At 44.1% G+C, this 25,952-nt stretch overlaps 1 protein-coding gene and 2 long non-coding RNA genes across 4 annotated transcripts in view; 1 reads left to right on the top strand and 2 right to left on the bottom strand.

Moving 5' to 3' along the window:
- Nucleotides 1-9,498, bottom strand: part of LOC140600878 (cornifin-A) — a 28,734-nt gene extending 19,236 nt beyond the window's left edge. Inside the window, exon 1 of the mRNA XM_072769101.1 lies at nt 9,264-9,498. The gene's annotated coding sequence lies outside the window, so the exon portion shown is untranslated. The remainder of the gene's footprint in view (nt 1-9,263) is intronic.
- Nucleotides 9,349-18,083, top strand: LOC140600879 (uncharacterized). Of its 2 annotated transcripts, none has more exons than XR_012004002.1 (4): nt 9,349-9,441; nt 10,719-10,902; nt 16,129-16,294; nt 17,845-18,083. It is a non-coding gene; the product is annotated as an uncharacterized lncRNA (long non-coding RNA). The 2 variants fall into 2 exon arrangements; XR_012004001.1 differs by having other exon boundaries at nt 10,719-10,844.
- A 5,315-nt stretch (nt 18,084-23,398) lies between these two features.
- On the bottom strand, nt 23,399-25,629 carry LOC140600880 (uncharacterized). The gene is made up of 2 exons (XR_012004003.1): nt 25,255-25,629; nt 23,399-23,966 (listed from the first exon to the last, which is right to left on the bottom strand). It is a non-coding gene; the product is annotated as an uncharacterized lncRNA (long non-coding RNA).
- Between the last annotated feature and the right edge of the window lie 323 nt (nt 25,630-25,952).

The raw sequence follows: 25,952 nt of genomic DNA on the forward strand, positions 1-25,952 counted from the left end.
TTTGGTTTTGTTTGGTTTCTTTTCTACCTCTTCTTCTTTTTTTTTTTTTTGTAATGAGTCAGGTGATTGTGTCTGTGTGATTATATTAGACCCCAAAGAGTCTTTCAGTGCATGAATGTGACACATGTCTGCATTTGTTAGTTCTTTAGTTTCTCTCTCTTTTTTTTTAAAGATTTTATTTATTTATTCATGATAGTTACACAGAAAGAGACAGAGAGGCAGAGACACAGGCAGAGGGAGAAGCAGGCTCCATGCAGGGAGCCCGACGTGGGATTCGATCCCGGGTCTCCAGGATCGCGCCTCAGGCCAAAGGCAGGCGCCAAACCGCTGTGCCACCCAGGGATCCCTAGTTTCTCTTGATAATGTTTTATACATTCAGTATAAAAGTCTCATATATCATTTAGGAAATTTAGGTAAGGTAATTGAATGCCCTTGTTTTGGTTTCTTTGCTCCACCTAGCTTTATTGAGATACAATTGTCATATAATATTGTGTAAATTTAAGATGCACAATGTGGTGTTTTAGTAGATACCTATACTGTAACATGTTTGTCTCTATTTTTATTGAGGATAAGGAAAAGCAAAAATCATAAGTACAGCTCAGTGAATTTTTTATATAGCTATACACCCTTGTCATCACTACCCATGAGAGAACATTTCCAGAAACCCAGAGAACTCCATCATTCCCACCTCTGTCAGAGCTCTCACCAGGGATAACCACTCTTCTAACTTCTATCATAACAGATTAGAGTTCTTAATAGTTCTGTCAATCTGGCACATTCTTCCCTAAGGCTTCCCCCCTCTCTCACAAAGGCCAATCGTTGTCTGATAAACATACTAAAAATCCCACTGTGCTTTTCACAGACTTCCTACTTAGGATTTTAATGTCCTGACCTGAACATTCCAAGAATTCACTAAATTTTAAGAATGGAAAAATCAGTCATTTGCTTGAAGTCCCAGAAAGCATCCACCGACTCGGGTTTCTCTGTCCCCCAACAAGAATCTGCCACAGTGGAAAACCCAAGTTTTCATTATTTTCCTCATGCCCAGAATCCACAAGTGATGCCAGGTAAACTTTTTTCAGCTCACTTCTGAGGTTCTCCTTCCTCTGAAGTCTTAAGATCTTCATCTGAGTTCAGATAATTTATTAATTTATTCTAGATTTGCACTAGATTACCGGTTTGCTACAAGGCATACCATTCCGTTCTAAAGCAGAAGTTCATTATGTATTTGGGGATGTGATATCAGTAATACCCATAGGCTTCAAAGGCTCTTAATTTAATGGGGAAATAAGCACATAAAAGTGAATTATAATGCAGAAATAATTATATGCATAATTCATAAAATAATTATATTACTAATAGAAATTATTTTCTATGTACAAAGTTATCATGAGAGTTTATAGAATGTATCCATTCTTTCTAAAATGTTAAGTGAGGTTCCATAGAGATGTTTGGACTAGACTTTTAAAACAAAGAGGGAAAAAAAAAATAAAAAAAAATAAAACAAAGAGGGTCTCCTAGATAGCAGAGTGGAGAATGGAAAAATTCCTCCTAGGCAGAAGGAATAGCATGAACCAGAAAACATAGATGTTAAAATTAAATGTTACTTTTGGGGAGAGTGAATTCTTTGGTGCTGCAGAATTGTGTTATGTTTTGGGTCTTGTAGGGGAATTTTGGAGTAATCTAGTAGTTTTTATACTTTATATAGGAATTATGGAGCACTCTTAAATTTTCCTTCTGGTCAATGAATAAGTTAAACCCAGTAATGCCTAATGTCCCCTTTTGTTCTGACATTATATTACCTTAAATGAAGAGGAGTCAGAAATAAACAAATCAACCTTCTTTCACTACATGTATTTTTTTCTTTCTTAAAAAGTTTTCATTTAAATTCCAGTTAGATAACATGTAGTGTTATATTATCTTTAGGTGTACAATACTGTGATTCAACACTTCCATAGAACACCTAGTGCTCATAGCAAGACCTCTCCTTAATCCCTATCATCTATTTCACCCATTCTCCTACTCACCTCCCTCTGGTAACCATCAGTTTATTCTCTATAGTTAAGAGTCTGTTTCTTGGTTTGCCTCTATCTCTGTCTCTCTCTGTTTTTGTCCTTTGCCCATTTGGTTTGTTTCTTAAATTCCACATATAAGTTAAATCACATTCATCACATATATTAATGAGATTTTGATATAAGACATTGTTACTTTGTGAGCCTCTGATGGATGGAATTACATAAAAAAATCTTAAAATTTATGAAATCACAAAGATCCCTGGTAGTCAAAACAATCTTGAAAAACCAAGCTAGAAGCATCATACTTTCTGATTGGAAGTTATATAATTACCAAACAGTATTGTACTGGCCAAATAAATAAGACAAAACAAAACAAAAAACCTCCCCACAAAACAAAACACATAAATCAGTGGAAAAGAATAGGGAGCACAGAAACAAATCCATGCATCTAAGGTCAATTACTTTACAACAAGAAGGCAAGAATATATAATGGAGAAAGGACAGTCTCTTCAATAGATGGTGCTGGAAAAACTGGATAGCCATATGCAAAAAGAATAAAACTTGACCAACTGTCTTACACCATATACAAAATTAACTCAAAATGAATTAAAGACTTGAATGTAAGACCTGAAACCATAAAACTTCCAGAACAAAACATAGGCAGTAATTTCCTTGACATCACTGTTGGCAATGACTTTTTAAATCTGACACCAAAAACAAAGGCAACAGAGGCAAAAATAAATGAGTGAGGCTACATCAAACTAATAAAAAGCATCTGCACAACAATGGAAGCCATCAACAAAATAAAAAGGCAAACTACTGAATGGGAGAGAATATTATTAATCATATATCTGATCGGGGGTAATATCCAAAATATATAAAGAAGTCATACAAATCAATAGCAAAAACAATTTGATTATAAAATGAGAAGATCAGAATAGACATTTTTCCAAAGAAGATGTCCAGATAGCCAACAGGCACATGAAAAGTTACTCAACATTATTAATCACCAGGAGATACAAGTCAAATGACAATGAGATGTCACCTCACACCTGTTAGAAGAGCTATTATCGAAAAGACATGAAATAGTGTTGAGAAAAGGGAACATTTGTGCCCTGTTGATGGGAATGTAAATTGTTGCAGCTAGTATGGAAAATAGTATGGGGTTTCCTCAAAAAGTTAAAAATAGAACTACCATATTATCCAGCAATTCCACTTCTAGGTATTTATTAAAAGAAAATGAAAACACTAACTTGGAAAGATATATGTACCTCCATATTCCTTGCAGTATTATTTACAATTAATTTACATTATTTATAATTTATAAAGTATGGAAATGACCTAAGTGTCCATTAATAGATGAATGGATGAAGAAATTATGGTGTATATACACACACAATAGAATATTATTCTGCCATGAAAAAGAATGAAATTCTGCTGTTTACAACAACATGGATGGATCTTAAGGGTGTTATGCTAAGTGAATTAAGTCAGAGAGAGGAAAACAATCATATGATCTTTTATCTATGAATGATAAATATATATGTGTATATATATTATTGTCTCTTTAAGATGTATAATCTAAATAAACAAAGACTAACCAAACTCATAGACACAGAGTAAAGATTGGTGGTTGCTAGAGATGGGAGAAAGGTGGAGTGGGGGGAGATGAGTGAAGGGAGTAAAGAAGCGAGTGAGTGAAGGTAAAAGGAAGAGAGGGAAATTTCCTTATGAAGGAAATGGGTTCTCACATATTCACAGTTCTCTGTGAATGAGACCTTGTCCTTGGTCATTGGTGTGGAAGGCATGTTTCCTTCCCCATTGAACTGATAACCTGAGACTCAGACTGCAGCAGAGGAACTCCTTGTTTCAGTTGTTTCTGTCTTGCCAATTAGCTGCTTTATGCACATCTGATAGCCTTGGACCCTAAGTGTCTGTGGGAGGACTCACCAGAGCTGTTCCCATGTCTTCCTGACATTCAAAACCCACATGACCAAGAATCTAGCTGGAGCTTAGAAGGGAGGAGCCAGGCAAGGGGTCTGCTAAGATGCACCAGCCTTCTTACCTGACAGAGGAGTTCATTCAGGATTTAAAGACTGGGGCCAGAGGGCTGTCAGAAAACTCTTTTGGGTTAGAAATATTCACTTCTGAATTTTAACTCTTTTTACTATGCTTTGACTTTCCTGGTTAATGCCTTCACCCACTAAATGTTAAGTAATTACTACTTGGAAATATCAGCCATGGATGGCAACTTTAACAGGAATTGGAGAAAGTGGTTATTTTTTTTTAAGTTTGTTTGTTTATTTATTTATTTGAGACAGAGAGAAAGAGAGAGAGAGAGAGAGAGAGAGAGAGAGGCAGAGACACAGACAGAGGGAGAAGGAGGCTCCATGCAGGGAGCCCAACGTGGGACTCGACTCCAGGTCTCCAGAATCAGGCCCTGGGCTGAAGGTGGCACTAAACTCCTGAGCCACCCGGGCTGTCTTGAAGGTGGTTATTAATTCCTTTTTAGTGCAGTATGTTAAATGGAAAAGCAATTTATTATTGCTGTTGCCTATGATGGCACCTAGAATTCAGTGAGCAAATCCCAAGGGAAGAATAAAGCCCAAGTGAGAAATTCTGGCTGTGTGTGTGGCTGCTCCTGCCTATCCAGGGCCTTGCCATAACCACTCATCTCTTTATATATGGAGAAAACTGCTTCTTTCTAATACAAAAAGCCGTCTTGCATCAGAGTGAAGAAGCCATCTGTAAAAATAGGATTTCTTTTATAAGCCACATAAAGTTAGACTGATAAGGCCAATTGTAAAATTGTACATACTCTGTACTTGACTATCCTTGGAACAACTTTCCCATAGTAAAACACATCCCTGGAACATACCTTTCCCTGTGTAAGAAAATGACCATGACATCCAGAGCAGATTGAGACTCAGGGTCGACTGTCTTGGTAAAGTTCTGGAAAACCAGGATGGCATAGTGGAAAACCAAACTCATGGTAGAACTTGCTAAATATTAGATGGCTGGGTGATTGAGTGTGAATTAATGAATAAATGAATGGAAAACACATAAACAAAAACATGAAAAGTTCATTTGCACTTGTTCATAGATGTGCTTTAAGGTGCTCTTACATCATACATGTTTTTCCTGCTTTTTCAGAATCACAACTTCCAAGAGACCAAAACCACATTTGTCAGGTAGGCTAGGAGCCTCTAATGGTAGGGGCTAAATTGTTCCTCCCTTTGTCCTTCTGTAGATAAGATTTCTTAGCAAGGGTCTCCCAGACTCTTGTCAAATAGCCCCGGGGCTTTCTCTCCCCTCCTTTAAGTGAGATGCATCAGGATCTGACCTTCCCTATCATTAGTTACAAGATCCACAATGCCCATGAGGGTGCATTCCTGGCACAAGTGTTTGCACACTCACTTCCCCAAAATGCCCCCTCTGAACCAATGAGTGGGTCGTGGACTAGGGTAGGACACAATGACACAAAGCGCAGATTTATTAGGGGAGGAAAAAAGGTGAGAAGCTCATGGAGGGGGAGTTAGAGGAAGGGATAAGGCAGAAGCTGTTACCTCAGCCTCCAGTCATGGTGGAACCCTAGAAGAAGCCCAGATGCATCTCTTGCTTTGGGGCACGGATGAGGCCCTAGTCGTAGCCAAGCTAGAAGCTGGAAGAAATGAGGCTTTCTTGTATCTACCTAGAAAAGCATCAGGGTGGGATGAAGACTTGAACAAAGCTCAATGGGAAGAAATCCTGACAATGTTTCACTGGACGCTGGGCAGGAGAGAGTGAGAGAGAAGGGCAGCTCTTGGGGCTAAAGGGAAGAGGAGCATGAGAAAGAGAAGGCTCTGTTAGCCTGGATGTACCCCGGCAGTACCCCAGTCTAGCCTTGCTTCTGTTTACTCTTGGGGGTTTGCTGGGCCAATGGGCACTTGTGCTGGGTGGGGATCGCTGTGAACTTGTGGGGAGCATTGTTTCTTGGACTATGGAGCACATGGATCCTTAGTTTGGGGTATAAATGACGGGGGTTGCTGACAGGTTTGCTTCACTTGCTGCTGCTGGGCTTTCTGGGGCAGGTGCTCTCTCCACTGCTGCTGCAGGAACAGGGGAGCCTAAAAGAAACCTAGGCAGTGGACACCATGAGAAGTGTTCCCTCCACCATCCCTCCCTTCTGACTCCTAAAGCAATGTTTCCTTACAATGGCCAAGGACATGATAAGTGATTAATTGCCTCAAATTGGTCAGTGAATTGACTCACATGCACCCATTGTGATCCTCTCCCTTTCATTCTTCTATGCTATTCTGATTTCATTTCCTATCTTCCTTCATCCTCCCATAGACTCCTGATTTAACTGAATATATAATTGATTTCTCAGTCTGCCCAGGAAACAAGATGAAATGCTGAGTTGAGGATAAAAAGATAGCACAAACATTTTATAAGATTGAGGCATGAAGTCTTGGTTGATGGGTGTGCAATGTCAACTGGCTGCCTTGAGTAGTGCAGTGAGTGCTGGCAAGGATAGAAGGGCATGGGGCAGGGGGCAGAAGCAGTCCTTGTTTTAGAGGGAAGTGTTGTGGTGTGTAAGTGATGGGGAAAAGCCTGTTCCAGGTACTCACAGGCCAAAGTTGTAGACTTGGCTCCACACCGGACTCACCTTGGGTTATTAGGCTAGTCATTTAGTATAGCCACACGATAGAGGTTCTGGCCCTTCTATCCTTGCCAGAACTCACTGTGAAGTGAGAAGAACTGGGGAGCTGAAGGTCATGTAGATCACTGGAGGTCAAGGACAAGAGAAGGTTGTTTCACCAAGAGGCGACCTGGTTCAGAGCAGGAGCATTGGCCAAGAAAGTGCAGACCATGGGCTCTAGATCCAAATCTGCCACCCCCTGGCCAGGCACACCTGTGGGCAATTTGCCTTCCCTGGATCTCCAAACCCTTATTTGAAAGATGTTGATCTGGAAATGCCTTCCCAGCTCCAGCATGTGTCCCTGGTTTTGTTTGTAGACATCCTTCCTTTCTTCTTATTTTGTGATTATAAAGGGAAGCATAGGTTCTGGGTGGCAATCATGATAATAAGGCATGGGAGCTTCACAGTGTAAAATGCAATATATAACATACCTGTTTCTGTAAACCTAAAAGCAACATTTGAAAAGGCTTGGTCATAGGGCCGAAAAGGCAGCTTTGCAAGAATGACAATGTTTGGAGGAAGCTCGAAATTCCTACAAAATGCTACAACTCTAAATATCTCCCCTCTATGAGAAAAATCCTTTTGCCAGGGAGTGAGGCCTAGAATCAGATAATTAGTCATACTCAGTTAGGGTGACGGATGGAGATTGAATTTCCTGAGTAACAGCATGACATTTCTTTAATGTCACAAGGCTTAAGTCACTTCTCTGATTACCCAAGAATAGGACAGGAGCTTGCCTAGTGGCTGGAGACAGTTTGAGAAGGAGGAAGGGCCCAGCAGGTCCGAGTAGGAAGAATCCAATCCCACTTACCAGAAGTGCAAGCAGGACCTCAGGAGAGGAGGCTGAGCACAGGTGCAAGGACGGCCTCTCCTAGAAAACTTCTAAGGTCCCCAGCCTGCCATAGACACTTGGTCTGGCCCTGATTACCTCCTCCCAGGGAATTCCTTACCCACTTCTCCCACCTGCACTTCCTCCAGGGATTTGCCTTACTGATCTGTTTTGATGGAAAATACCACCAGATAATACAGCATTCTGGGTCCCTGTCTCACTAAGTGGACTCCATCTATTTAAGGTGTTGGCTCAAACTCAAGGACTCAAAATCTCTAAAAAATAGAATAAATCTGAGGTGCTTTTTGCTGACTGAGAGTTGTAAGAAACATTGAGGAAAGAGGAAGAGGAGAGGAAATATGAGTTTGGGCCATGCCTGGAAAAATATGAGCATCACCTTTGCTGCTTTACTGTTACTGGTTGAGCACTAAGATCTGACACTGCTATGGGCACTCCCTAGTGATGAGGTCACTCTTTATGCCCCTTATTTCATTGTAAATTTATTTATTTATTTATTTATTTATTTATTTATTTATTTATTTATGAGAGACATAGAGAGAGAGAGAGAGGCAGAGACGCAGGCAGAGGGAGAAGCAGGCTCCATGCAAGGAGCCCGACATGGGACTTGATCCCGGGTCTCCTGGGCCAAAGGCAGGTGCTAAACCGCTGAGCCACCCAGGCTGTCCCTCATTGTAAATTTATAGCCCCCAGAAGGCAAATGTCATTGTTACTGATTTGTGGATAAAAAAGTGAGGCTGGGAAAGATCATGTAGCTAGTAGACAGCAGAGACGGGACTGGAACTCAGTTCTGGATGGTTCAGAGAACCCAAACATTTGAGAGAGAAGTCAAAAGTCTCCGCACAGAAGTCCCCAACCCCATGCCCTACTAGGTAATGTCTGTGATTTTCCCAACCCAGCTGGGACTGTTTGCAATGTATTGTAGGAGGCTTTCCCTTGAGCACGAAGGACAAGAATGCAAATGGTCACCCACAGACTCACTGCCTCTGACCTGCCCCCCCTCCCAGGAATCGGCTGCTGGTGAGTATTAGTGGTGGGCAAGAGAGGATGGGGTAGCATTAGCTTCTGGGGTACAGTTGCCAGGTAAAATACAGGACACCCAGTTCAATTTGAATTTCAGGTAAACATAATTTTCTAGAATTCTATTTAAAATCAATTAGCAATGTATTATTAGTGCCAGAGGTAGAGTTTAGTGATTCATCAGTTGCGTGTAACATCCAGTGCTCATCACATCACGTGATCCCCTTAATCAGAAGTTTTTTAGTAAGAGTACATCTCAAGTGTTGCACAAGACTTGTCTATAGTACTGAATTACTTGCTAATATCCTATTTGAATTAAACTGAGCAGGCTGTATTTTTATTTGCTAAAGCTAGCAATTTACTCATGGAGCCATTTAGATGGCAGGAAGGAGCCCTGATCCTCCACTTGGCCTCATAATTCCTACCATGGAGAAGGCAGGACTGCTCTGGGAAGCTGGTCTACCTTTGTACCAATGTCTCAAACCTCAGGGTATAGTCCCACTAAAGGCATTGATGTACTCATTTTTGTCATTACCACAGCAAGAGTGTAAGGCTGCCTCAGAAACAATAGAAACATCTAGAAGTACTTTCCAAAACATTTTCAAACCCCTTGCCTTATTTAATTATCATGGCAATCCTGTCAGGTAGTATAAATAAGATTTTACAGTTTGAAAAAGTAGCTCCAAAGAAGTTAACTGACTTGTTCAACAACATGCAGCAAGCAGGGGTGGAGCTGGGGCAGGGGCCCTGGTCCAGGGGTCCTCTCCACTGCATCACAGTGGCCAGATTCTCTGTGGCAGACAAGCAACTGTTGCTAAGTGGGACCATGATTCAAGATCTTTCCTGAACTTTCTGTCATATGTGGCTCAGTTTTTAGGGTAAGCCTCACTTAAAGGTTAGCCCGTCCCTTAATTTCCTGTCCTGGCCAGGCCTCAGCCCCCTCTCCCTATAAGCCTATCAACTTAAAAAATATAACATTCTTTAAAAAAAAGTAACAATCTGGGCTCTAGATTCCATGTTCTGCATTCCACCTTTGCCTCACTTCTGGGCTCCCACTCCCACTATGCTCACCTAGACGCAAGCTCTCCAGAGGGGAAAGAAGCAGCAAAGACAGATTTGGCATGGACACAAGGAAGGCATTCTCATATCCCTGGCATTTAGAAGACATCAGTATATGTGTGCTCCCTACGAATGGAGTGATAACACTCTTCCTTCATACCTCAGGCACCCACATGACTTTTCTAGAATGAACTTTACTCCTCATTTTCCCAGTCTGCTCATTGGCCTCCTGCTTGGTCAATAAACAACTCCTGCTTAGTTTTGGGAACTCTCTCTAGTGATACAACTCTTAGAGGATGCTCTAGGGGTAGCTGGGATAGATAGCCAAACACAGCTAGCCTTGAAGAGGTGGTGACCTCTAAGTCATGAATCCAGCTCATATGCATCCAACACAAACTTTCCAAAATCCTGGCACTCAACATTCTCTTTAGCCACATTATCTCCGTTTTATAGAGGGGGAAACGGACTCAGCCCAAGGTCATACAGGGGCTAATGTCAAATGCAGGGCTAGATAAAAAAATCAGGGCCCCTGACTTCACAGCTTTTTTCAGCCAACTGAAGTGCCTGAGCAACTAGGCTTCTTCCAGCAGAGGCTCTGTTAATGACAGAAGTAGGAAGCTGGCTGTCTGCCTCCTCCTGTCCTACCTACCTATTCTCTTTCCTCCTTGGCACTCAGTGTCATCCTTCCCACGGAGCCTGTCTCCCTCCTTCCTCTAAGGAAACCTAACCAGTCCCTTGCCACCACGCTGCTAGGCATGGGTGCAGTTGTATTAGTCACTCAACTTATAAAAACCTCTGAATACAAGTTTTCACAATACTCTTTGAAGAAAACTAATTGTATGATAAATTTTATAAATGACAAAGTTAGTTGTAATGGTGGATGAATCTGGAATCCAGAAAATGGGGCTGACCCAAATCTCTTACATCTGTAATGGCTGATTTCTAGACACCTCAGCTGGCTGGGGAGTGGATCATTCTTTCAAAGGAAGAGGGGAGGCTTGTTGGCACCCCTCAAACCAGTCTATAAAAACAACCATCTAAGGGAAGGTGGGCGCTGAGAAACTAAGCAGACCACTGACTTCTCCCCACCATTCAGCCTTAGGTCCTGGCACTGTTGCCTGGCAAGTTCTGAGTCCTGCATCCTATCTTTCATCCTCAAAGGGCCAACCAGGAAACCAGGCTCTGCATCTTGCCTCCCTAGGGAACAGACACCTGAGAGCAGGTACATGCCGTGAATATACATCAGGGAGGGGAGGGCACAGGCAGACTCATTTCTGAAGGTGAGTCAAAGCTTGAGAAACCCCAACCCCACCCTTCAGACAAATAGTGGGGTGACAGATAACAGAGATCTGACCCTGGGAGGGGACTCTGGCAGAGACGATGCTAATCACTTAGCTATCAATCTAGACACATCTCCTCCAGGGCACTTTTGGGGAAAAGAAGGGTTGTTGATGGCTCCATCTGGACACAAATGGAACGCATTTATTATGCTATCTCTAAGGATGAAACAAGGAAAGGAAAAAAAAGGAGATCTCTGATTTACCCATGAGAGGCTTTTAGGATGTGCTTGACAGAGAGGACAGTGGAGTTTGGGGCTGCCAATACTCCTGTATTTCAGCTGCCTATTTAGTAAAATGGACATTGAAAACTGAGCAAATCACCTTTCATTTGAAAAATCATAATCATGTCATATTTGCTTCATCTTGAGTTCTGGTACATACTTAACCAGCAGTCACAGTTTAGGATATTTCTGTTTCGAGTTCATTTCTCCATGAATTACTTGACGATCTGTCAACAAAAACTTTAGAAGATGCTACTTAAAGAGACTTTGTGACCTTTTTAAATGTGAGAAATTCATTTGATGCATGAATCATTTCAGCCTCTAATTTTTATGCTGGCAAATAAGATGCTCAGTTACTGATGATCAGTGTTCTGTGAAGTAGTATTGAAAGCAGTCCAAAAGGCAGAGAAAGAAAGGATAAGGTTCCAGAAATATGTGAGCAATAAATCTCCCCCTTCCACCCCTCCATGACACTTTCCTATAAGACCCCTGACATAATTCTATAAGACATATTTCTGTAAGTCCTAGGAGCTTGATAAACGGGGAAATGAAGTCCTGGATGGTGAAAGGCTAGTTCTGACAGGACACCCACAGACTGTCACCTGTGGAAACTGAAGACTGGCTGTGGAAGGGGAGGGGTGTGTGAGCAAAGTGCCTGCCTCTGGAAAGATGGCCAAGGTTGTCTTGGAAGTCAAGTGGAGTGGAAGCACTCGTCGTCCTCTCCTCTGACATGACATAGTGTGGTTAGAGGCAAGGGAGGGAGCCTAAGGAGTTAAGACACTGCTCTACTAATACCCCTCACTAGCTATGAGGCCTTAGACATGCCCCTTAACTTTTCTCAGCCTCAGTTTTCTTGTTTTCCAATATGTGGAGACTGACTACAATTTCCTCAAAGATTCCATTGAGCCTTCATTCTGTAAATACATGATTTGGGTCTGGGAAGCAGCTGAGTTCATCCTTGGAGGATTAATTGTGAGTAGAGGACAAGGATGCTGCATATGGGCTTAGCTGAAGAGTGCCATGTTGGTCAGAGGCATCTGCTGTGAGAGAGTTAAGTCCATGAGGATATAGTCAGTTAACCTTGGTTAGCCTGAAGCAGGGAGAGAGATGCTAGCACCTATGAGTGAGAACGACTAACATACTTGAAGAAGGAGAGAGGGTATGAACTCTTTGAAAATCCTGCACAAGCTGACACCACCTATGATTCCTACCTTGGCTCCCACCTTCCCTTAACTCAATCCCAGACAAGAGCATTGCTATTCCCAAAACTCACCTCATGCTTTCTTGCCTCAAATCATTCGATCTGCAATGGTGCACCAGTGAAATTCAAGGTAATCTTTAGGAAGCATTACTTTCTCTGTGACCTCTTTCCTAATTCTTTCCCAAAAGGTGTGTTTTCCTCTTCTGCTCACACCTACAGCTTTTTATTTGTATGTACTATGAACACTTTTTATGTAATGCTTTGACTTGAAAACATATAAATTATATACTAATCTTAGCATCACATGTACATTCCCTGATGGAAGGAGCTGTTTCAATCTCATCATATATGCATGTGTTTTACTATCTACTCCCCCCATACTAGCCAAACAAATATTATATCCACTCTATGAATATGGAAAGATAAATGAATGCCTAAATGAATGAGTGAATGATTTAGCAATGAATGAGTTGAACTGAATGACAAACCCACAGTTAGACATTGTGACTTTAGAGTCAGAATTGATGAAGTCTCAAGATGCTTTGTGAACTAGTACATCTTTTCAAGTTCAGGATGGTGCTTGTCTAAGTAGCTCTTTCTGTTTATCTGACCACATGCATTATCTTTGAAGACCTAAGCTGACATCATCCACACCTGCAAGAGGCCCAGATACCTGTGTGTGTGTGTGTGTGTGTGTGTGTGTGTGTGTGTGTTCATGGAGGACTTCTTTATAGCCAGCCAAATTGCAAGCTTCCCAGGGGCAGGAAAGATATTGAGGACAGAACTTCTACCCTGGTAAGATCTGATACACTAGCTAGTTGGTGAGTGGGTGGTCCAATTACTAAAGGATGCAGTTGAGTAAGTGAGCCAGAAAGTGAGTGAAAGAGAAGGGTGAGTAAGTAAGCTAACAAACTAGCTGACTGCCTAGGTAGTACAACTGACTAGGGGTATAGTTGAGTAGTTGACCAGTTGATTTCTTGATCATTTGGCTGACTGTCTGATGATGGCTAATTTGAAAGGCAAATCCTGGTACAGTATAGCAAAGAAAGGCCCCTTGGGGACATGACGCTAATGGTATAGAACAACAACAAAAAAAAATGCTCTGGATAGGAGTCCCTAAGAAATGTATCTTATAAATTGAACAAGTATCTCTTAATTTGCTTTCTTTCACTTAGGAGTTCATTATGATTTCCATCTCTAGTCAATTGAACTTACTGGACATCACCTCAAGTGAAGACCAGACAGAGGCAATCAAGGTGGAACAGTAGCTCTCTTCCCAGGCAGAATGCAGTTGGGGCAAAAGGACATTTCCATTTATGGCACTGCTCACTGAGGAACCTGATTATTCCTTCAGCCTTGGGTCCTGGGGTTGGGAAGTTGGGACTCAGATCATCCTCTGGCCAGAGAAAGGGGCCTCTCTGATGGTGGCTGAGATAGGGAACCAAACCAAACAGACAAATTAGCAGCTACCACAAGTTGGGGCAGTTTGTCTGGTTGGTACCCTGCTCTCTGACCAGAGAGAACTTCCTTGAGGAAGTGGTTGCAGAAGGCAGCAAACAAGGGTTAGCAGCCTCAGCTCAGACAGTGCCTGGCAATGACTGACACCCCCAGGTAGGTCCAGGGCTCACAGAGCTCTGAGCTATGATTGGCCTTGCACACACTCAGTAGACTGAAATACAAGTATATCACTCCATCATAGCCATCCCTCTAGAGTGGGATGGAGGGGAAAGGATGGGACAGTACCTGATATTCATAGTATCTAAGCCACTCCATGCCCACACTCTTCAGTGATTTCTCACAGGCATCAGGATAAAGTCCATAGTGGTTGATATGATTTCAAAAGGCCTTCATGCTCTGAACCCCTGGCAAGGCTTCCAGTCTCATCTCTCCCATTACCTCATCTCCCCTTCTCTCTGTACAAGTGCTCTACTGTTCCAGCCATAAGACTTGATGAACTATTTACAGGTTGTTTTCTTAATAATGTGCTGTTTTCTCATTCTCCTACTGCCAATAAGCCACTCCTTCTACTTGGAATGCCTATCCCTAATTTGTGCCTGACTAATCTTAAAATCTCAGACACTAGTTTGTTCTTCCCTGAGTATCCCTTATTCTGTCACCTTGGCCACCTTTGGTGTCAGTCCTGTCCTAACATCTACTCTGCAGTGTGGGGATATAATATCCCTTAGTCTGTCCTGTATTAGTTACGAGCCCTTTGAGGGCAGGAACATTCCCTACTTTCCTTCAACTCCCATTTGTAGTAGTATGGTACCTCATTCATAATGGATACCTGATGACTGTGTGTTCAGGCAAACAGTATGTGGTCAATCCAGGGTGTACAGAGATGTAGGCTCTTCCACTGTGTGCCTGGGAAGGGCACCAACAAGCTCAGACTGATGCGGCAGAGCCCAGTCCTTCCACATCATCAGGGCTGACCCTCCCTGGTGCCTTTCACAGCTTTGCTGAGGCATGTCAAGCATGCCTTCCATGTGCTTTGTTTACAGCCACACTTTCTTCCTCTCTGGCTCATGAGCCTGTGAAGAGCAAGAATCTATTTTTCTCCATCTTGGTTTCTTCCTCTGATGCAGGGCCTTAGTCATCCTTTGCATATAGGAGAACTTGATAAAGGTTGGTTAGCTTTTCTAGGATGATCTTCACAAATCAGAAGAAAACACTGGCATCAGTAATTCCAAAGGGTAGATATCCAAGAATCACTTTATGTGGGTGAAGCAGATTGTACTGTGTTCATAAAGATTTTGCTGCCTCTGCTCATTTCCCCCAGGGAGAATACTACTTTGCCTGTTGGTGATGGAAGCTGTGGCCATGGGACTTGCTTTTCTCATACAGTGTAAATTTTAGGAGCTGTAGTTCAGTACACTACCTTGCCCCTCTGCCATAAGGATTGACCATGTTCCAGAACAAGGCTGCATCCCAAAGTCAAATTAATGTGCAGCAGGGCTATGGCTGACCCTTAGTAGACACTGAAGGTGAAGGAGATGTAAAATTTTGTTGTTTTGAGCCCATGAGATTGAGGGCTCATTGGTTATTGAAGTATGACTTAGCCTATCCTGACCCATACACTTGGATGTGCAGGAGATGACTTCTTCCTCTTAAGGAGATTCTTCTGCTTGACTCTGTCCAAAGGGAAAGTAAATACTGAAGTTCAGTGTATACTAACTGGTAGCTAACACCATGACTCAGATGTGTGTGTATGTGTATGTGTGTGTGGTGTGTAGTGTGTGTCCCCACATGTGCATGTCCAAATGTGACTGCAGAGATACAATGGAAAAGAAGGGAAAGAGGGGCATCTGGGTGGCTCACTTGGTTAAGTGTCTACCTTCAGCTTAAGTCATGATCCCAGAGTCCTGGGATCCAGCCCCACATCAGGCTCTCTGTTCAGCAGCGAGTCTCCTTCTCCCTCTCCCTCTGCCCCTCCTCCCTGCTTGTGCTTTCTCTGTCAAATAGTCTGCTTATGGGCAACTGATATTTTCCCACAAATGACTTACAATCTACAGTTGGGAAACAAAATAAACCATCTCTTCTCTCACTCTAGCCACAGAACATTGTGCCAAATCACATCACAAATCAGCCCCTAAGTAGTTGGGGCAGAGTGCCACCTGCTGGGCATGCCCAGGCAGTGCAATTGTTTTCAATTTCAAAGGATTATCTCCCAAACTGGTTACAGACCCAGAGGCAGGGAGGCCTCAGATGCAGAGGCCCTAGTGATTCCTCCTCCTCACTTTACAGGCAAAAATCTAAGGACCTCAGAAGGGACTCTTCTCACCCCAACAGCCTCCTAAGCTGGATCATGTTATCCTCAGAAGAAGGGATCATCTACTTCTGGAGTCAGTGCCTTTCCAAGTTTCCCTTGCTGGCTCAAGATGGTGGTGTGGTTTGACAACGACAAAACGATGTGAGTCAATGCATAGGAAATGAGAAAGGATTCAGTGGGGTTCAGAAAAGCCAACCTGAATGGAAAGCAATAGACGCTCTCCTTGCAAAGGCTTCTATTTACTGAACAGCAACTACATAAAATGCAAGGGTCTCTACACTGTTGTCCCCAATCCCTTCAGGAGGAGAAGCACCACTGGTATTTGGCCATTGAGGAGACTGAAACCTAGAGAGGTTAAGTAATTTGTCCCAAGTCATGTAGCTGATTAATGGTTGGACCAGAATCCAAGCCTACACATCAGTCTGGTTCTAAAAGTCAACTCTACATGGCATCACATTGCCTCTTCTCAAACCATATGTCCCCCATGCTTTCTCAACCCTCTAGGACAGAACACGTGAACAGGCATGGCACAGACCACACAGGCCACACTCTGCAGTTCTTCTAAGGAGTCAGTTGATTGCAGCATGAGGAGTTGCTGAGCAGACACAGACACAATATTTCGAAGAGTACAGCATAGTTTGTGGGGGACCTAGCAACCTAGCAAAGCCAAACCCTGTGTTTGGTGAACGAACAATGTGGGGCAAGAAGACAATTGACCAGATGTGACACAATGGAGTGTGACAATCCCTAGGCCCCCAAATGCAGCACACTAGGGAAGCTATAGGATATTTTAGTCTTTCCTGGGGATTCACCAAAAGCATTTGGGCAAGGTGATATCTGAGTATAGACCCCTGCCATCTTTTCCCTACTCTAACAAATCACTGTAACTGAATGAGGAGGGAAGACGTTGTGAAGCACAGGCTTCACTTGTGGAAAGCTTTCATATGCTGGTGGCTGGTGAGGCTGTGGGGGCCTCTGCCACATGGAAACAGGGCAGAGGTAGCCAGGGAGGCACCCTGGTACCTGGAACAAGGAGCTGAGAACACAAGCTGAGAATGAGTGAACCAGCCTTATTGACTATATAATCTGGTGGCATACCATCCTGGTGTCTGTTCACCTTTGGTTGTAATCAAGCTATTAGCACAGTCCTGCCAAAAGGCTGCTCTGGCTTCATTTTAGTAAGGAGGAGGCCACAATTAGCAAGGGTTCTCCAAATTGGTGGTGAATCTTGAGATGCAAGAATTTGGCTGAAGGTCCATATGTTCTGTCTCAGGCATTATTCCCATTGGTGACCCCACAGAACTGTCTCTATTACCACTCAGCTCCTACTCTTCTTCCTGCAAAAAACTTTTTCTGGCCCCTAGACCTAGGGCAGAGCCCCCCTCCCCCCCCGGCCCATTTTCCAAGTAGGAGAAGCCTGAGTTTGGACAGCATATGCTTATTTGTTGGCACTTGCAAGTGTCCTGAGTGCATGCCTGGCCTTGCTCACCTCCTTACAAGGTTACCATTCTTGCTGTTGGACTCTCTCCTATTACTTTCCCTTTTCATGCTACCTGCCCCACAACCACAGGTTACCAGCCCCTGGGGATAGCAAAGCCATCACTGTTCTGTTAACTATCCCCAGTCTGTCCTAAGGAGTATTAAAATCAGTGTCTTTAGAATCAAGATTCTACTTTTAAAACTTCCCACAGGGGGCCATCACAATATAAGACATGAAGGGAGACCCGCAGGAAACTTTTGTAAGATGATGGTGACTGATGACACTCTCCTGTCTGTCCATGAAGAGAATAGCGTGTGTGTGCGTGTATGTGTGTGTGCAGACATGTACATGCTCAAGTGCACATACACACAGTTTGTCTGCAGGGAGCCAAGATACAAGCCACCATCCTGACCCAATCTCATGTAACGAATAAAATAAAAATATTCAGTGAAGGCTTGAACTTGTGGCTGTCAGTGGTTAATTGGTTTTAACATGACAACTCCATCTCTTGCCCTGCTCCCAACACAGAACTCTAGCTCCATGCACACTTACCTTGCTATTTACTTTTTGCTTCCTCCAGGCCATTATAAGCAAGAAAAAGGGCTCCTGGCCAGTTCTGTAGAGGCCAGAAGTAGTAGCTTAGCACCCCATGAGATGTCACCCATCTTCTCTTCCACAACATACCATACCATGTGAAATGCAAATGAGAACAGCTCAGCCCTTGTTTACCCTGGAATAGTTTTTAGCCCAACCATCAAGGGAAAGTGGAATGAGTAAAAAAGATGGGCTTACATGAAAGATAGATGTATATTTGAATCTCAGCTCTACAGGTACTAGCTGTGTAGTCTTGGGCCAAGTTTGTTACCTCCTTGGGTCTCATTTTCCTCATTAGCAAAATAAGAATTGTTATTTTTTATGGTAGTAATGAATATTAGTAGGATAAGGGTTAAAATTCTAGTATAGTGACTTGCTTGTAGAAGTAACTCACTCCTTTTAAATATATATATGTGTATATATATGTAAATGTGTATATAGATATATAAATCTAAAACTGGCAGTAGATTGTGTGTGCTATTGATTCCCTGAAGGGAGGCAGGTTGGTCCTAAGGCTGAGAGATCTTAAAATATAGATGTGGATTTTAGCTAAGCTTGCTCTGAGCCTCTACGACAAAGCCATACAAAATGTTGTGGTACCTAGGTGGCCCCACCCCGTCCCTACCTCTAAGAGCTTTCCGTGACTGTGATTACTTAGGGAATGAGGAGATTAAATAAGGATTGGAGTGGCCGAGTCATATTCTGGTGAGTCAGGATGGGAAGAGAAAGAATCTAGCAAGCCCAAGGTGGCCTTGTGCAGGTTAGGAAACTGAGACTAGGGAAAGGAAATAACTTGCCCAGGATCACACAGGCAGAACTCAGGTCTCATGACTCTGTCCAGCGCTCTTTATTGGAAGCTGTAGTGCCATCTAAAACCTATTGATGGTGAACCTCATGGTCCCATCAGCCCTTGGGGAGAGAGGACGCTCAAGCCAAAGGGCTGCCTGGAGGGCTGAGAACAGGAAGAATGGTTGCCTTTTTTGTTTCATCAAAGAGCAGGATGGGATCAGTCAGTCTGATAGCTGGCATAAATATTCCAGAAGAGGGGACTAAGTGCCAGGAATCAGGAGTCGGGTGTCAACAATGACTGTTCTCTGACCCCGGGCAGGACCTCCAGGTGACAGTAGTCCTTCACACACATACAGACACACACAAACACACACATACAGGCCCAGATGGCACCACAGTGACCCAGGAGGAGATTCAGCAGATTCATATACAGGCCAGTGCCAGGAGTCCGTGATTCCCCCTCAGGAATGCCAGACAGCAAGCACACATGTACAAACATGCAGGAGAAGGGAGGGCAGGCCACACTGGACCCACCCACGGGCAGGGTTCCCACTAAAGGATCCTTGGTGGCTTGAGCTGGAGCCTCACTGCTGAAATCCATCACCAGCCTGGAAACCCCTGGGCCAGAAATCCCCTGGAACCGAGGCCAGGAACTGGCAGCTGAGAGATGTCTTCATCTTCCCAGAAAGCCTGTGGAGGAGGGGAAGGGCAGACCACTGTTGACTGTCTGCTTGAATTTCTAATTTGGGCCTGGAAGTTTGAGCAGCCCTCATTTTACAGTTTAGAAAAGTTAAGTTGTCCAAAGTTACTCAGTGACAAACAGAAGAAGGAATTTGAACCCAGGTCTCTCAGGCTTCGAGGTGGGTGGGTGTTCTTTTTCTTGTGCCACATCACCTTTCAGGGGATTTCTTTATTTGAAATATATAGCTCTATTCTTCTCTGAGGAAGACACACCTCTGTTCAAGCCCCAGCATCAGCCCCCCTGTCCCGAGGGTCTCAAGGCATGGTCAGATGGAATGTGGCAGAGGCCTGGAGAAAGCTAAGAGGATAAGCTGCAGGGACATGAGAACAAAGGCTGGACTCCATGCTCTGGTGCCATCACATGAGTGAGAGTGACACCATGACTGTGTGTGTCTGTGCATTTGGGTGCCTGTGAGTGTGTGTCAGTGTGTGGCCACCTCTGTGTGATTGATAACATGTGATTAAGTGTTAGTATGTGATGATTTGTGACCTCATGTGTGGCTCATGAATATATGTGTGTGGGAATATGTGCATGGGTGTGCAAGCATGAGTGAGTGTGCAACAGTAAGTATGTACAGGGTTGATATTCAGCAGATATACTCCAGCATACACAGGTGCTGCTGACTCCATGGTTGAAGTATTTTCTTTAATTTTTTAAAAGATTTTATTTATTTATTCATGAGAGATACAGAGAGAGGCCAAGACACAGGCAGAGGGAGAAGCAGGTTCCATGCAGGGAGCCTGATGTGGGACTGGATCCCGGGAATCCAGGATCACACCCTGACCCAAAGGCAGATGCTCAACTGCTGACCCACCCAGGCATCCCATGAAGTATTAAAACCACTTCTGTAGCAGGTAACAAACAGCCACCATACCAACTCCTCTGCCCACCAGAGCTCCTGCCACCATCTGAGTGACCCACAGAGTCCTCTGCACCATTGCGAAACTAGGCAGCCCATAACCTGTCACATCAGGCCTTCCAGAATGCTGCTCCAGCTTCTGCTTTCAATGCTCAACGTCAGGCTACAAAGTTGTAGAATGTACTTTGAATAAGAATTCACTGTATGTAATTTATGTTAGTGTGTGAACATACATGAGGCAAACAAGTGTGACTGTGAGGAGGTTTGTAAACATGCTGACTTCCCCTCCCTGATGGTTTGATGGGTTTAAGTTTTGGAAAGACAGGATCCAGTCTTTACGCTTCTTCTAGCTACAGGCACGGTCAGAGCACTTGCTGTGTCACAAAGTAGACAGAGTCCTGAGTTTCATCTCAGGTCCATCGTCTACAAGGTGTTTTTACTGCACGCATGGAGGGAGCTCCTCTGAACCTCAGTCCTCTATCCCTGATAGGAATAGCCATATCTACTTCAGTACGGTGGTATCGACATGTGTGAGGTTGGCAGACGTGTGTCAGTCAAGACTTTACCCCTGCACATGCTTCCTCAGCTTCTCAGCCTCCCTTCCTGCTTCCAGAGAGCCTGACCTGCTCACAGAGACAGGGCTGACTGTCTAAATGATAGCTGAGAATCACTGTGGGCTAGAGCTGCCAGGATTACCTCAAGGGCAGGATCCATTGTGGGCAGGTGTTAAAACAGGGAAGATTCTGGAAGTAAAGGGCAACCACCAAATGGGATACTTATGCCCTAAACTAAATCATGTTTCCCCCTGTGAATACCCACTCATCCTTTGCTCTACTTTATTGGTCCTTGATCCTGAAATTCACCCTTCCCCTTTACACCTAAAGGTCTGGAGCTCACATCCTTCACTGTGTGGGAATAAGCAAAAAGTGCTTCCTGTAGGTTTGCTGAGCAGTCAGAACTGGAGAATAATAAATATTAGCAATAGCTAATATTTATTTAGCAAATACTTGCTCACTGTTTGTTTACATTCTCAACGAACACCTCCCCCTTCCACCCCACCCCAAAAAGCAGTTAATCTTCACCCCCACCACAGAGATAAGAAAAGTGGGCCTAGGAAAGTTCTGTAACTCACTGCAAATCACACAGTGGAAATGGAGTGGTTCTGGGATCCAGACCCAGTATGACGGGGACAAAAAAAAAAAAAAAATCGCCAAGATGGTCCACACACAAGTACATGTACATTTGTGCTAATTATGGTAATTAGTAAAGAGAAAATTAAATGAAGCCCAGAGAGGCAAAATTCAATCTCATGTTACACTGGGGACTGAGGGAGGGTAAGGAAAGAGGGGTAAAAGCCCAAATGAGAGAGCTGTAGGGGAAGGTGATGTATGGGGGTGAGGACACGTCTGTGGACTGTGCTGAATGGCAGCTCCAAATGTGGGGCTGTAACAAGTTTTCATTTTCAAAGTGTTCTCATTCTCTGTCTCTGAATCTCAAGGTGTGAGGCGTCTGCCGAATGTATCGCCCAAGTCATCCTTTATTTGGATATCACCCTATCTAAATGTTTTTTGTTTCATGGGGGTCTTCTTCCAGGGATTGTTGGACCCAGACACCCTGAGCTGGTTCCTCTGTTTTTATAGCATCCCTCACCTTCTGCACAAACAAGAAGGAAGGTGCTTTCTGAGGCTGCACGGATGGATTGACAGGGTGGTAGGGGATTAGATGGATGAGGACTAGAACAAAGGAGTAGAGACAGCTGAAAGACACAGGAGGCGTCTGATGGAGAAAGAGGAGCCCAGTCATGCAGGGAAGCGATGCTCAAAGCTCTGGTCTTTAGTTAGCTCTGTGTTCTCCAGGATTTGAAATATGTGTTGGGGATAATCCAGACATTTAACTCATGATATTTTCCTCTCTGCCTCCTTTTGGATACTTCTGCTGACTCTCAGTGACTTCCCTAGAGCCTGGAGGCATGAAAGGGTGGCAGGTTGTAGGAAAGGAGATTCCAACACCCCAATTTGTGGACTATTTTTTAGGAGAGGGGTTTGGTGGAGAGGAATGGAGTGGGTAATGGAAGCATTAGGAATCAGCAGTTTGGAATATCTGTGAGTCTGAATTATCTGATTATTGCAATTCTCCAGAAACTCGAAGAATTGAAAGTAAGGGGGCAATAGGGGAAAATAGTTCAGGGAAATCTCCAACTGAGAAATAATGGGGGCTGTGATTTGATCACATATTGATGGTGGATATTGTGTGTTGAGTATTCAGTTTGTGTAGATTGTCTCCTAATGACATTCGATTAGCTTGAAGAAACTTTGGTCTTCTCTTTTACTTATGGGAGATGTTTTAAGGCCCTATTTTCAATTCCTTTGGACCCAGAAACCCTTGGAGTCTGTTCTCTGAAATATAATTTATTTGCCTCAATCCTTCTCCTCTGCTATGTAGCTCTTGACTGGGGAGTTCCCTTGCTCTTTCTCAGCCTGCAAGGATGCTTTTTCTCCCAATGGTTCTCCAAATGGGCATCATCTTCCCCTGGTTCCAGTGGTACTTTCATTTTCTGTGAATATGGGATGTGTGTCCATGCTTCGAAGCGCCCTCCTCTCCTCCTTACCCCAGCAGGAGCACTGGGAATGCCCCACAGCTCACAAATGCATGTGTATCATGCTTGCTCCTTTGCCTGCACCCACATGCCCAGCTCCCCTAGGGCTCTCGGGTGGGGGCGGGACACAAAATCTGCAGGAATGTAACATTGTCCAACAACAGAAGAATCAGACTGACACGTGATTGCCAGAGGAACTACATTTAATTGTTTGGAAAACAGGAGCAGAAATGGAGGGTGCTAAGAAAGGTGTCCAGCATGCTGCTCAAGCTTCCAGAAAGCAGGCATAGCAATGTAGATACATGTCAGTGAAGATGATTAGACAGTTCAGCATCAGATCATTGTCTGAGGTGGAAATTGCAGTTGCTAATTAATAAGAGATAGAGATCGAGGAAGCTGCCATCCTGGTGCTGCCTTTTCCTAAGTGTGGCTGCAGTCAGAAGCTGGGGGTGAGTGGGGCTGACAGATGGCTGTTTGAGAGAGGGGCAGTGAACTTCATGCTCTCTGTTTTCCGAGGAGGCTCGGCCTCTGGTCACATGCTGGGATCTTATTTCTGCTTGGACTTTTGGCACTGTTGAGGGGGTGGACATTTCTGTTGGCACTTGGGGGCACAGGGTTCCTTGCACTTGGGTGGAGGCTGACAAGCCTGTTTAGTTTGCTGAGGTGGGGGGCAGCATTGCTGGGGTGGAGCACACTGCTGCGGGGGAGCACACTGCTTCTGCTTCTGCTGAGACATTCTGAGTTGACACACAACTGGAAAAAGAAAGACAAAGAAGTGAGGAACACCTTCACCGTAAAGCACTCCCAGCCGGGGAATGGGGCCTGCTACATTCACATCCTGCTCTGCTTCTGCTTTGCCCTGATGGCTTCATAACTTAAGGTGTGTATATCTGTGTATACTTATGCATGCATGTAATGTGGGTGTGAGTATGTGTGTAAATGTGGGTGTGAGTATGAGTTGTGGCTAAAAGTTTGTAAGTTGTTTCAATTCTTTTCGTGACAGAGAAACATGAAAGGAAAGAGGTAAGGAGGGAAGAGGAGAAGAAGGGAGAAAGGGAGAGAGGAAGAAGGAAGGACAAGGAGAGCAAGAACAAAAAGTAATATACTTTTATGGCAAAACTATGGAATCTGGAAGAGAACTGCCTAGGATCTGAGTCCTGGCTAAACCATTAATGTGCTGTGTAACTTTGAGCAAGTTACTTAGCCCCCTGTGCACACCTCTTTTAGGGTCGTTGTAAGGATCAAATGAGTATATAAAATACATACACATAAAGATGCATACATACATACAAGTGTGTATATGTGTGTACATGCACACACACAACCACACAGAGTAGCTGTCACATGATGAGCACAGTGCAAGAGTTTAGATTTATTAAATAAATTTCTAAAAATTTAAGAGGATGGGAAGGAGCATCTCTTTTCTCTAAGAGAGTTATAGAAAAAAGGAATCTACAGATAAAATGGATCTTTTAGCTTGATTCTTAATTACAGTTGAGAAAAACCAAACCCAGAGAGGGAAGTAATTAATCCCTAGCCCCTCAGCACAAGTAGGTAGAAACGATGGTCCCCAGCAGTGGAGCAGAGCCTTGCTCCTGTACCACATCATCTTGTCCCTGCAGCTCTGTGCTCCTTGGGGCCTCTGCTCCCCTATTCACCGACACAGTCTTCTTTCTCCCTATATTTGCCTTTTCCTTAAAATGCAACTCTTCTGGGTGCTCTGCCCCATGGCTGGTGTGGCCTTTCCTTCTACTGACTCCCTCTCAGCATCTGGCAAGATACAACACCCATAACACACCAGCAAGATCCTCAAGACACTAGCCTCTCGGCAGACTTTCCTTTCCCATTTTAGCCCAAGTCCCCACCCCCTCAGCTAGATGACTTATAGACCACTATTTGTTGGTGCCCAATAACATGGAAAAGAGAAATGCCCAAACTAGGTCTTTCTGACCAGCCACCCAGAGCTCTACCCCCACTCCTAGCCACTTTGGGACCATGTGAAGCAAGGCTGCAAGGAGAGGCACCACTTTGCCAGACTTACCCAAGTTTGCCAGTGGCTGGAGCGTGGAGATGCCCAGGGGTTTGGGATGCTCAGAGCCTGCCCACCTTTTATACATCTCACATCCCTGCCTAGGGCCATGAGGTGGCCTAGGGTGGGAGTGCTGTAATTAGTCCCCAGTCACAATAGGACCCACCTGCCCTTCCTCAAATTTCAGGTTTTACTCACTCCTTAGGACTGGCAGCCTCCCTCATGGCATGGCAAGACTTGCAGGCGGTGGTGCCTTCACACTGGCCTTGGCTCCACCTCCCTCCCCATCACTATACGAAGCTGGCTGCCTTTGATTTCCAAATCCACTCATGACTTTTGACTTAGAACCTTGGCATCTGGGATGGTCCCGAGCAGCCATTCAGGACACTGCCGGCTGTGGGAGTGTGAGGGCAGGGTTCCGGGAAGTTCTGGTTGACAGAGGGGAGGGGGTGGCCTGGGTGGTGTACACAGACAGTATTGTTTTAGGGGAAACCTAACAACTGAGGAGGTGAATGGTTTTCTGGGGGGCCCATTAAACATGCATGACTTTGACTTAACCTAGGCTCGGATTCACAATCACCCTGAACTAGTAGAAATACAGGGCAAATGGCTTTGGGTTTTGTGCCTATTATTATGTAGGCAATAAATGGAGGCTGTAGTCCCTGTCCTGCCTTCTATTGAGAAAACCATTAGGTTCCATTAAGTGGAAC

The sequence above is a fragment of the Canis lupus genome, chromosome 12 (genome assembly GCF_048164855.1).
Source record: "Canis lupus baileyi chromosome 12, mCanLup2.hap1, whole genome shotgun sequence".
Classification (NCBI taxonomy): domain Eukaryota; kingdom Metazoa; phylum Chordata; class Mammalia; order Carnivora; family Canidae; genus Canis; species Canis lupus.